The following is a 12,991-nucleotide window of genomic DNA, read 5'->3' as shown; positions in this document are numbered from 1 at the left end:
GGAACTCGTTCTACAGTACTACAGGCAGTGAATTGTGATTGTAAATCCTTGTCATCAGTAGACTTTTGTCTGAAAGCAGTAATGAATGAGTACAATGTGCTTATTGTTATTATTACCCACTATAGCTATCATTACCAAAATACAACGAAGGAATGATTCATGATTCTCCTAGAAATATGTCACTACATCAGTGTAAAATAAATTAACTATATTGTATATTATTAGATTAGTGTTGCTGACACATTGAAAGTATTCAGTCTGGCCCTTAAGTATCACTAAGCAGCACTCTGTTCGTTTGTCCGGTGATTTTCTTACTCTCTATAAAGTGATAATATCTGTGCACTGAGAGAACTATTATATCGGTGTTGCACAGCTAGGAGAGTGGATCATTAATAATTAGTTTCTTCAAGAAGAAAGCGCTCTGCTGATACCAGGGTAGATACAGGGTAAAGGGAAAGTACACTGATTAGAGAAAGTGGAAAAGCACTCTGGGGTTGCCGTACAGAATCAGCCCACTCAGGCAGTACAGTAGCCGCGACTGTGACGTAGCTGGGAAGATGATGTAACGATTCTGCAGTAAATCCACACCTATTGCAAGTCTCATTATAAATCTGATGTCTGTGTCCTCAACGGCCTGAGTCGCTGCAAACTTTTCACCTCATAAATTAGACTCAAGTTAAGTGGTTCAATATCTGCTCTCCTGCTTGGAGACTGTAAAATGGTGTTTAGCCTGTCTGAGCCACTCCACTGAATAGGCACCACCGGTAAGAGTTTGATTTACAGAGATCTTTCAGAAGATGCTGAGTGCAGAAACGTTCATTGTGAATGAGAAGTACAACATCTCCAGCTGCCTGTTGCTTTGCTCTGCCCACCAAAAATTTCTGTTATTTTCTGTCATTATTGATGAAATCTGAGAGGTATATGACTCGTCCATAGACAGCAATTTAACCACCACTTTCAAGGTCCAGAAAGGTACTAAAGACATCGTTAAAACAGTCATGTGACTGCAGTGGTTCAACCTTAATGTTATGAAATGACGAGAATACTTTTTGTGCACAAAAACGAAACAAAAATAATTTTATTCAACAATCTCTTTTCTTCTGTGTCATTCTTAGACGTTGTTTACGTCCAGCGCTTCCAGGTTCTACGTCAGAACGCTGACTCATTATTGGCCGACTCCTGCATCAGCATCACACACATGCGTCATGCTGATCACGTGATCAGCGTCAGCCAATACTGAGACGGCGTTCTGACCTAGAACCTGGAAGCGCTGGATATAAAAAGCATATGAGAATGACACAGAAGAGAAGAGATTGTTGAATAAAGGGGTTACTTTTGTTTTGTTTTTGAGCACAAAAAGTATTCTCGTCGCTTCATAACATTAAGGTTGAACCACTGCAGTCACATGACTGTTTTAATGATGTTTTAGTACCTTTCTCAGGTGTGCCTTATACGTCCTGAAAAGTGAAGCAGCGGGCTCTTTGATCGCCCCCTGATGGCTGGATGCAATACAGGTCATAAATCTCACCCTCTCAATGCAAACGAACAGGAATGAGTCAAAAAAAACAAAAAAACAATTACGCTTCATATAAAATTTTCTGAAAGATGGTTTTGGTCATTTAAGGTAGTTGTTATCACGCTGATATATATTCAATTGTTCATTTTTGTGACAAGTTTGATTTTAGCTAGCAATTTGATGCTATAGAAACGGGGCGTGTCGTTATGATTGACAGTTGTGACTGACAGCTTCTCTAAAGACTGTCGGAGCTTCAAGGGGAGACTGAAGATATAACTAATTATTAATTTTCGATTTCTGTGTTATTTCACACCGACAAAAGGAGTTGTTCATCAGTAAACTGTACTAACCGACCTACAGGATCTGATGGATCACTGAACTTTTTTCGGTAACATTAAATGTGGGCTTTATAAGCTAATTAATAAATGTTATTAGTTAAGATAACACGCCTAACGTTTACCATGTCGGGAAAAAGCAGGTGATCGTTATCTGGCAGTTACTAATTATTTTAATGGGTATAAAATAATAATTAGCAGGACAAAACTAATGATAGCCTACTCTAATTAATTATAGAGCACTGTCTACAGCAATCAATCTCCTGTAACGTTAGTTTAACTTTATTTACAATGGCAGGACTGTTTATGACATTTAAGAGTTGTTTCTAGTGGCATATTATATTGAGTTTATCTACTGAATTTTCTGTTTCAAAAATATTATTGCTCTAGAAACAGAATAGCCTATTATTTTATAGGTAGAATTTTAAATCGTGTATAATTTATATAGCCTATTTAAAATACAAACCCGATTCCAAAAAAGTTGGGACACTGTACAAATTGTGAATAAAAAAGGAATGCAATGATGTGGAAGTTTCAAATTTCAATATTTTATTCAAAATACAACATAGATGACATATCAAATGTTTAAACTGAGAAAATGTATCATTTTAAGGGAAAAAAAAGTTGATTTTAAATTTCATGGCATCAACACATCTCAAAAAAGTTGGGACAAGGCCATGTTTACCACTGTGTGGCGTCCCCTCTTCTTTTATAACAGTCTGCAAACGTCTGGGGACTGAGTAGACAAGTTGTTCAAGTTTAGGAATAGGAATGTTGTCCCATTCTTGTCTAATACAGGCTTCTAGTTGCTCAACTGTCTTAGGTCTTCTTTGTCGCATCTTCCTCTTTATGATGCGCCAAATGTTTTCTACGGGTGAAAGATCTGGACTGCAGGCTGGCCATTTCAGTACCCGGATCCTTCTTCTACACAGCCATGATGTTGTAATTGATGCAGTATGTGGTCTGGCATTGTCATGTTGGAAAATGCAAGGTCTTCCCTGAAAGAGACGAAGTCTGGATGGGAGCATATGTTGTTCTAGAACTTGGATATACCTTTCAGCATTGATGGTGCCTTTCCAGATGTGTAAGCTGCCCATGCCACACGCACTCATGCAACCCCATACCATCAGAGATGCAGGCTTCTGAACTGAGCGCTGATAACAACTTGGGTTGTCCTTGTCCTCTTTAGTCCGGATGACATGGTGTCGCAGTTTTCCAAAAAGAACATCAAATTTTGATTCGTCTGACCACAGAACAGTTTTCCACTTTGCCACAGTCCATTTTAAATGAGCCTTGGCCAGAGAAAACGCCTGCGCTTCTGGATCATGTTTAGATATGGCTTCTTTTTTGACCTATAGAGTTTTAGCCGGCAACGGCGAATGGCACGGTGGATTGTGTTCACCGACAATGTTTTCTGAAAGTATTCCTGAGCCCATGTTGTGATTTCCATTACAGTAGCATTCCTGTATGTGATGCAGTGCCGTCTAAGGGCCCGAAGATCACGGGCATCCAGTATGGTTTTCCGGCCTTGACCCTTACGCACAGAGATTATTCCAGATTCTCTGAATCTTTGGATGATATTATGCACTGTAGATGATGATAACTTCAAACTCTTTGCCATTTTTCTCTGAGAAACTCCTTTCTGATATTGCTCCACTATTTTTCACCGCAGCATTGGGGGAATTGGTGATCCTCTGCCCATCTTGACTTCTGAGAGACACTGCCACTCTGAGAGGCTCTTTTTATACCCAATCATGTTGCCAACTGACCTAATAAGTTGCAAATTGGTCCTCCAGCTGTTCCTTATATGTACATTTAACTTTTCCGGCCTCTTATTGCTACCTGTCCCAACTTTTTTGGAATGTGTAGCTCTCATGAAATCCAAAATGAGCCAATATTTGGCATGACATTTCAAAATGTCTCACTTTCAACATTTGATATGTTATCTATATTCTATTGTGAATAAAACATAAGTTTATGAGATTTGTAAATTATTGCATTCCTTTTTTATTCACAATTTGTACAGTGTCCCAACTTTTTTGGAATCGGGTTTGTACATCAATGAGGACGCAGTCGTTTGGGCAGAAGTTTGATATCGCGACTCCGCCTCCGGGCTCCACTGACGATTCCATCTGTGCATGCCCAGGCTCCAAACTGACGTTTTTGCATAACATGTCAACGCCCATCGTCGTATGTTTTACATTCAGTTCATTACAATGGAAGGAAGCGGCGTCGCGGCGTCCATATTTTTTTACAGTCCATGACCTTTCTGGACCTTGAAACTGGTGGTCAAATTGCGGTCTATTGACTATTGAGGAGTCAGAGAGCTCTCGGATTTCATCAAAAAATATCTTAATTTGTGTTCTGAAGATGAACGAAGGTCTTACGGGTGTGGAACGACATGAGGGTGAGTAATTAATGACAGAATTTTCATTTTTGGGTGAATTAACCCTTTAAGGGGCTATATGTATGAATTTTCACATGTTAACGCTTTTTTATTGCCAATGTAAAACAGCTTGTAATGAACGAGACCTTCCGTGACGTCCTAGGTTGTCTATATGAAAGCCTGTAGACTGATTTTTATGTGAAGGACTTGGGACGTTTTTTGCCGGGAAAATCGAAAGAATGTGCATTGTGACGGTTACGTGCTCCAGAGAACCTCTCTAATGCCACATAAAACGAATGCATACAATTGCCAAAAGAGCCATTCTGTACTGTAATGTCAATGTGTCAAGCGAGGCTATGTACAAACTATAGTCTCACATAGCCAGATCTATTCGGTTGTTAAGTCTGACGTCACGCTGCAGCGCTTCCGGGTCCAAACGCTCCATCTCATACCACAAGAAAACAACAAATGGTGCTAATATACACACACGATGTGATGTAATACTTCCAAAAAATGATAATCATAACCTTTATCTCCATACCAAAATCCCAGATGGCCAGACAGTGATTCATCTTTTATAAATCGTTAAAATATTAATGTCTGTGACGCTGTGAGCACGGAGACTGTTGTGTAGACTGTAAGTATTTTAAATGTTTAACTTTAAAATGTTAAAATGAATAAATAGCGCTCATAAACGGCCGTGGAGATGCTTTCTAAAGTCTAGGCTTGGATCCAGAAACGGCGTTCCTTACGTCACGACTTAACAAGCGGATAGAGTCTACAGTCTGAAATATAATAATCAAACTGTCATAAGTGTAATTTCACTTACCTCATCTGTCGACATGATGCCGGTGAACTGCAGAGCTGATGCAAACATATCCACAACTAACCCTAACTGCTGTTTTCTCACCTCGGTCGTTTTTGTTGTGTTTATTTTGATATTGAGAGGAAAGCGCGCGCAGCACAGATTTACATATTCATCTAACCGTCTCTCTCAGCAGTGTGGACGCGTCGGGATGTTCACTAACAGTATATCACTGCAAATGTATTTCCAACATATTTTTACTTCTAAGCGAAGAACAAAAAAGAAATTCACCGTGAGTTTGCAGGGCCTTGAATCACATTCAGTCTCTTGTACATTACGCGAGCACGAGCAGTAAGCTGCTGCTGCAGTTCACTTAACACGACCTTTTTCACAGACTGTGATGACGCGTTTTAACGGTCATCAGCATCGTAAATCTTGCAGCGTTTTTTATATTTTCATTTTTTTTTTTTATGTATGTATATTTATAACACTATACTTAGTATTATATTACCTTTGCATCAAATTACAAAAAAAAAAATAGTTAACCCTGCTGTGAGGGTGTTTCTAATACAGCGGTTATGGGTGTGACGGTAAAAATGACATCTTTCTCTCTTCTGACTGCTGTTATCAATCTCTATTTTTTTCATCTTTATGAAAGTTGTGAAAACACTGTTGTTGAGTTTTTCTTTTGCTATGTGAGCAAATGGGAACACAAAAAATATATTTAATGTGTTCTCTCATTGACCGCTATGGAATTTTACCCAATAGAGGGTATGCACGTGACGTCCCCGTCGACCGTTATGACTGCGGTTACGCCCACTGAGTGGCAGTATTGGTTTTCAGCGTGAATTCCGCGAAAAACACACAAAACACATCCAAAACGGGAAAGAGCTTTGCGACTGACTGTACAAATAGCTTTGATACAAAATCTAAGGAATATTTTTACATATTGCTGAAAGCTACAGAAAAAAAAAGAAGCAAATAGGTCGCTGCAATTCACAGAAACAGCTGGACTCCAGGTGAAGAAACATGTATTACAGTTATCATTTTGTGTCAAAATGTTGGATTTGGGGGTAAAATCATACCCTATATATTGTATTTTTATATATTGTGTTTACAACTCATCAATTAAGTATTTACCATCTTATATTCTGCATAATTGGGTGTTTTTAAATAAACACTGACAAAAACTATAGAAGTTTTAGGGCTGGACGATATGACGAAATATACAGCATTGATATTAGTGATCACTCCGATTTAGATCTACGTATATTGTAGTTATATAAGTGTTCACAGGCCGATTTGCTCTATGTATTTCCCCGGCGTCGAAATCAGGCACACATAAATGTCAGGAAACACGATTCCTGGCTGCATGTCAATATCCGTGGATTAGGTTTCTTTGACATGTCATAAGGAACACTTTCCAGCACAACCTTTAGTGTAATCGTTTGTTTTACTCGCGTTTTCGCAGTTTCCCCTATTAAATCCAGTCATGCAGCAGCTTCTTTTGCCACTCAGTCCAGCTGAGGGAGCGTTCCGGCGGGAAAGTGACGTCTGCATACCCTCTATTATGACGACCTCCGCTTCTGAGAAACCCGGAAATGTGAAAAGGGTCTATAAGGTTCCACTTGTTAATATTAGTTAACATGAACTTACAATAAAAAGTGCTTCTAAAACATTTTTTAATCATAGTTATTTTACTAATATGTTATTAAAATCAAAAGTTGTTAATATTGTTTCATGGATCTGAGCTAACATGAAATAACAATGAACAGTTGTACTTGTTTTAACACCTTAACAAAGATTAATACAAACTGTAACAAATGTATTGCTCATTAATCAGTGGTGTAAAGTATTTGAGTAAATGTAATTAGTTACTGTACTTAAGTATCTTTTTGGCTGCTTTGTAGTTGTACTGAGTATCAAAGATATTGGCAACTTTTACTCTCTACTTGACTACATTTTTGAACAAGTAAATGTACTTTTTACTCCAATACATTTGTGATGAGTAATGCAATTACACATTACATTTTGCATGGCACCTAACTTTTTCTGCAGCATTTTGTTTCTGCTCTAAAGAAGCAATCTAAGGGCATTGAAGGTACCATATCTTTTTGCCCTTACTCACTCAGACTTGTCGGCAAGGCTAACCTTGATTTATTGTAACATTAAGGTGTTCAATTCTATTTTGATTTTCGAAAATAAACATGATTTCTCATCTTACAAATCAATTGTTTCTTATTTTCACTGGCATTCACTTTTAGGTGTCAAGGACTAGTGCATCTCTGAGCCTACATTCAGCACAAGTGAAATACTGTTAAAATCAGATACTCTAAGACTTTTACTCAAGTCGTATTAGAATTGGTGACTTGTAAACTGTAATGGAGTAATTTTCACTGTAAGGTATCTGTACTTTTATTCAAGTATGTTTTTCAGGTACTCTTTACACCTTTGTTGTTAATGTTTGTTAATGCATTAATGGGACCTTATTGTAAAGTGTTGTTAGTTAATGCATCAACTAATGTTGAACCTTATGGTAAAGTGTTACGACAGTGTTACTAAAGCAAAACACAATTTTAATCTCTCTTTTACTGTTTAAAGAGTTTCTGCAGGAGGTTTATAAACTAAGTGTATAGAGGAATGTCACGCCACTCTCCGCTCTCAGTCTGTTTCCGGATCCTGCGGTATAAAACAGTATCTAAAAGCAAACACTGTTGGGCCAAAGTGCAAGTTTGTGACGTGAATATACTGTAAGAAGTCTTTATTATCCGAGAGTTAAAATGTGACTTGAACTGACTGCAGTTGTGTCCATGTTTGGGTCGCCCCTACAGACCGGTCAATTTCAGTGCTATTTCCTGTCCGTCCTCTGACCCAAACTCATGCGTTTGTGTGTACGACACGCAGCAGCTTAGAAATGTTCCCACATGCAAACATTCCCTTTCTGAAGACGTCTTATCACAAACACTACTGTAAAGATTAATGATTTGCTTAAATGTAAAGTTAATGCTGGCGCATGCTTAAGTAGCCTACTTCAAATCATTTCAGGATTAGCGTCATAACAAGTATCTCAGACCGGAAAGGATGTCTGTGTGTCTGTGTGTGTGTGTGTTTCTGATTTATGAGGACACAAATTTGTATAATGACGTGGGTATTACACTAGTATTACGACGTAAACATGAAATATGAGGACATTTTATGAGTCCTCATATTTAAAATAGCTAAACAATGTTTTATTAAAAATCTAAAAATGTTGAATCACAATGTTTTCTGTGATGGGTAGGTTTAGGGGTAGTGTAGGGGGAGAGAATGTACAGTTTGTACAGTATAAAAACCATTACACCTATAGAATGTCCTCACTAAGATAGCAAAACAAACCTGTGTGTGTGTGTGTGTGTGTGTGTGTGTGTGTGAGAGAGAGAGAGAAAGAGAGAGAGAGAAACACCGTCACACCCTATTTGGCCTGGAAAAAGTCTCACACAAAGACAGTCACCTTAGATTTTTTCTGCTAGTCACTTTATATTTTTATTACAGAAATGTTGGAGCTGAGTGAACAAGCAAATGGTTGAGAGATGGAAAAATGCCTGTCTAACATCACAGACTAGTTGATTAATATTTACAAAGGTATTTTAATACAAATGTATTGTTAATTATTTGTTCAAATTAATTAAATCAACAATTATTTTATTTATTTTTTTTGATAACTGACAAATATGTAGAAATATTTGGGGTAAAATTTGGGACTTTGTCAATTGTTAGATTCAAGATGGGTTTTCATCACCATATTTATAATGAAACAATTATATTTAAAAAAATATGATATTAATCATATAAGATATAATTTATTGTTACAGTAAAAGTTCAATTATTTAATGACTTCAGAATCCTTATTATTTTGTAATTAATTTTTAAAAATACGTTAATTAAAATCTGTATTTTAAAACGCACAAATTTTAATTACATATATTGACCAAGTAAATTCAATTATTTTATCAAAATGAACAGAATATGGTTGTGTCACACAGCGGAAGGAGGCAGACAGGTAAGCTGTAACAGCACAGAGTTTATTTAAACAGAGGCACGGAACTGGATGGGAATGCAGACTGGTGATAAACAGTTCAGAGATGAAATGATGACTTAGCTTGATGATAATGGTAATGTCTCTTTGCAGGTTCAACGGAGATGACCAGGAACAGAACTGAAGCAGACGACGGATGACAGGTAACAGGTATCCACTGTAGCAGGTGAGGTCAGGTGAGGGAGTCTGTGTCGTGTATGTAAAGACCAGACCAGGGAGTGCAGGTTGTGTGAGTGTTTATAGTGAGTGCTGATGAGGAGCTGCTGGTGACGATGGGTTGATGGTCGCGACTCTGTGACAATGGCACAATCTGCAATACTTTTTTTTTTTTAAATATGCTTTTTTTTTAGATTTGAAGCACATTACAAGAACACATTCAATACAATTAAGCACACTTAATTTTCAGGGTAATTTGGCTCCCTTAACAGGTATTAAGGGATCACTTTAGTTTATTTAATGCATTATAAAGGTGTTCATATGTACATTATAATGCATTATGTCTGTTCATAAATAATTGCAACCAAAATGCTTTATGATATTTTCAGACTCCTATTACATCTTGGTTGTTTGTCATGTGTTTTAATTCATTATAGTTGTAGTATATAGTAAAAGTGTAACGATGATAGATAAGTATTACAATGCATTATACATGAAGGCTTTAAGTAAATTTAGATGTTATGCAAAACATGTTACTTTATGGCACCTCATACATTAATATGATTTTTAAAGAAAATAAACTAGTTTTATGATTTCTTTCCCCACAAAATGTGTTGCTCCGTGTCCTCAAGTCTTTCGTGAACTTTTTTTTTGGGTCAGCTATAAAATAATCTCTCTTACGGTGGGCAGTTTTTTCAGTGGACTGTGGATTCTTAATGGAAAAATAAAAAGATGGAGTAAAATATAGTCACGCAGGTTGCGGTGGAGGGAAAATCAAGTCTCTGGGCTCCGGGTGTAACACTTCAGGGTCGCACGACGAAGGAGAATCCAATAAACAGACTTTAATGATGATATTCAGGGGAATGAGAAGCAATACAACACCATAAACACAAACGACAACTGACAACGAACACAGAACAGGCAGGAACTTAAATACACAGATAATGACTACTAAACGGAAACAGCTGACAAGACTAGACTAATTAGAAACCATAGTGACTAACGAGGGCTAATGCAGACAAGACAGGACTGAACTAAACTGAACATGTGACACCAGAAGAGCGAGTATGTGTACCAATTTATGTATTACAGAATGATTATATATGTTCAAGCAGAAATTGTAGCAAAATGATCATTCATGACCGTTTGTGCACCTTATCGTGAGGTGAGTGTGGTCGCGTCTGTAGAAGTGTTTTGATTATTGTTTATGCATCATTTATATTAATAAAAAGACATGTAGTCCATCTGGATGCTATAACTGCGTCAACCACTTTAAGTGCAAGACTGCTATAGGTCTGATTTTTAAGGAAAGGAAACCGCCAACTTACATAGACATAATCTAAACCAGGTATAAATCACATAGAGCAGTCAGGATATGAAAATGTGTTCTTGCAATTTTATATTAATAAACCAACAAACAAACAAACAAAAATATAGATAATAAACCAACAATGGATACTGAAAACAAAACAAACAATTAGCATGTGAAAAAACAGACCGTCCGAATGTAGGCAGGCTCAGCTGTAAAGAGGTTTCACAGTCCTTGAAACCAGTAAAGATGGCAATGGTGGTCTTGAACATAGAATAACTCCAATCCAAAAAGAATAAATCAACCCCAAAAAGAACAGTTCACTCTTCACAATCCTCGTGCATGAGATCCAAAAGATCCACAAGGTGAAGTAAAGATACAGTTCATGAATGGACATCATCTTTTGAACTCCAAGCAATGAATGGTTGCCATAAAACTGCTAGTAGCAACAAAGAGTCCTTCTACAATATAAGACACACTTAACATTAGCAAGGAGGCCACTTAGCAAACAAGCTCAAACCATACAGAAAACATAGAATAAGCATGTGAATTGATTACAAACCCGTACAAAACCACACCAGAAAATATATAGAATGAATAAAGGGAAAGAAAAGAAAATACTCCTTACTTTGAGCTTAAAACCTAAGTTTCCCAATCAGGACTCAAACTGGTTTGTGGTAACACAGAAGGCAGGCCATGCTTCCTCTGCCCAACAAATCTAACTTACTCTACTACACACCTGGGGATATACCATACACCAGAGTCTCCTGTGGTGTGCAGTAATATTACACTCAGTCAGAGAGAACACGGCAACGGGCCTTTGCCTGTTACAATGCTAATGAGTGTTATTTATTTAATAATAAAAATAATTTCTGTTCCAGTCAGGGTGCCCATGCTGACCCCTGTCCAACGCCGAAAGCACCAACAGTGGACACGTGAGCATCAGAACTGGACCACGGAGCAATGGAAGAAGGTGGCCTGGTCTGATGAATCACGTTTTCTTTTACATCAAGTGGTCATAATGTTATGCCTGATTGGTGTGTGTGTGTGTGTGTGTGTGTGTGTGTGTATATATATATATATATACACACACACACACACATGGCAAAAAAGCACTGAATCTTCCCTGTTAGCTGGAGAACTGCTGTGACACGAATGAATGAATCTGTTCAGTCCATGAAAGAATCGTTCGGTCCGGTTTGAGAGCCCGTTCATGTCCTTGTAGTGACAGGAGCTGTGTGAAGATTCCTCAGAAATACTGCTTTTGTCTTCCAGGGAAAAATAACAGCATACAGGTTTGGAATGACATGCAGGTGAGTAAATAATGGAGTTTTTTTTTTTTTTTTTTTTTAATGCATTATCTCTTTAAAGTGTATTCAAATGTGACAATTTGCACATGCATCCCATCAAGAGATATGGCTGGGTTTTTTTTATTTTATTTTATTTTTTAATACAGACTTAGAAAAAGTCAAATCCCCTTGTGTTAAAACAGCTTACTTTGGGTTCACACTTACTTTCAGCACCACCTAGTGGTTATTTGAGCAAGTCCCAGGTAACTAGTCCATATGACTAGCCCATTACAGATTCAGTCAGTGAATACTTTGTAATTCATTAATGGGTATCTACAACACTCAACACAACCCCATGTTGTTTTCCCTACATGTAATTAGTCTCCGTTCACTGTTAATATATTCTTAATGTAAAACCCTGATGCACATTTCCAACCTTTCAAGCAATCCTGCAAATAAAGAAACACTGAGAACTATGATCATCTTCTCTTCTACCGTCACCGAAGTTGGCAGCTTGAAAATGATTTATCTTTGTTCTTGTGAGAATTATGCATTTCATATCTCTCATATCTGCCTCTGGCTGCATTGACAATGATCACGGAAAGTAACATCTTTATAACACACTGTAAATTACTGTCAGACGTGACTGAAAGTTAACCTACAGCTTACATAACACAATAAAACATATCAGCTGTTCCTGGCAGTGGCGTTTAGATGAAAGATAATATTCATAACTTAATAGCAACCTATTAATAATAGCAGCAGTGTGTTGTATAGAATTGCAGCTTCATTTGTGCATCCATACTAAGCAAAAAGCCTTTAATTCAAGGGTTCTCAGTCAAAAAAGGGGGTAAGGATCCACCTTCAGGCCCTTTCACACTAAACGCAAATGTTCGGCAAGATGAAGATTTTAAATGGAAACATGGATATACCTTTTAACATCAGATGTGAATATTTGCACACTGGCAAAACAGTTTTTTCCCTCTTCGGTTTCTCATTTATTTACTCATTTTAGTATACTTAAACTGTCATGTTGACAACATGTTACTTAATAACTGACATCATGCTTGTGATGTAAATGATGAGTAGTGATGCACAGCACTAAAGGGAAGACCATCAG

Source organism: Ctenopharyngodon idella, chromosome 18, assembly GCF_019924925.1.
Source record: "Ctenopharyngodon idella isolate HZGC_01 chromosome 18, HZGC01, whole genome shotgun sequence".
NCBI lineage: Eukaryota > Metazoa > Chordata > Actinopteri > Cypriniformes > Xenocyprididae > Ctenopharyngodon > Ctenopharyngodon idella.
The sequence above is the reverse complement of the archived record's forward strand: the minus strand, read 5'-3'. Positions refer to the sequence as shown.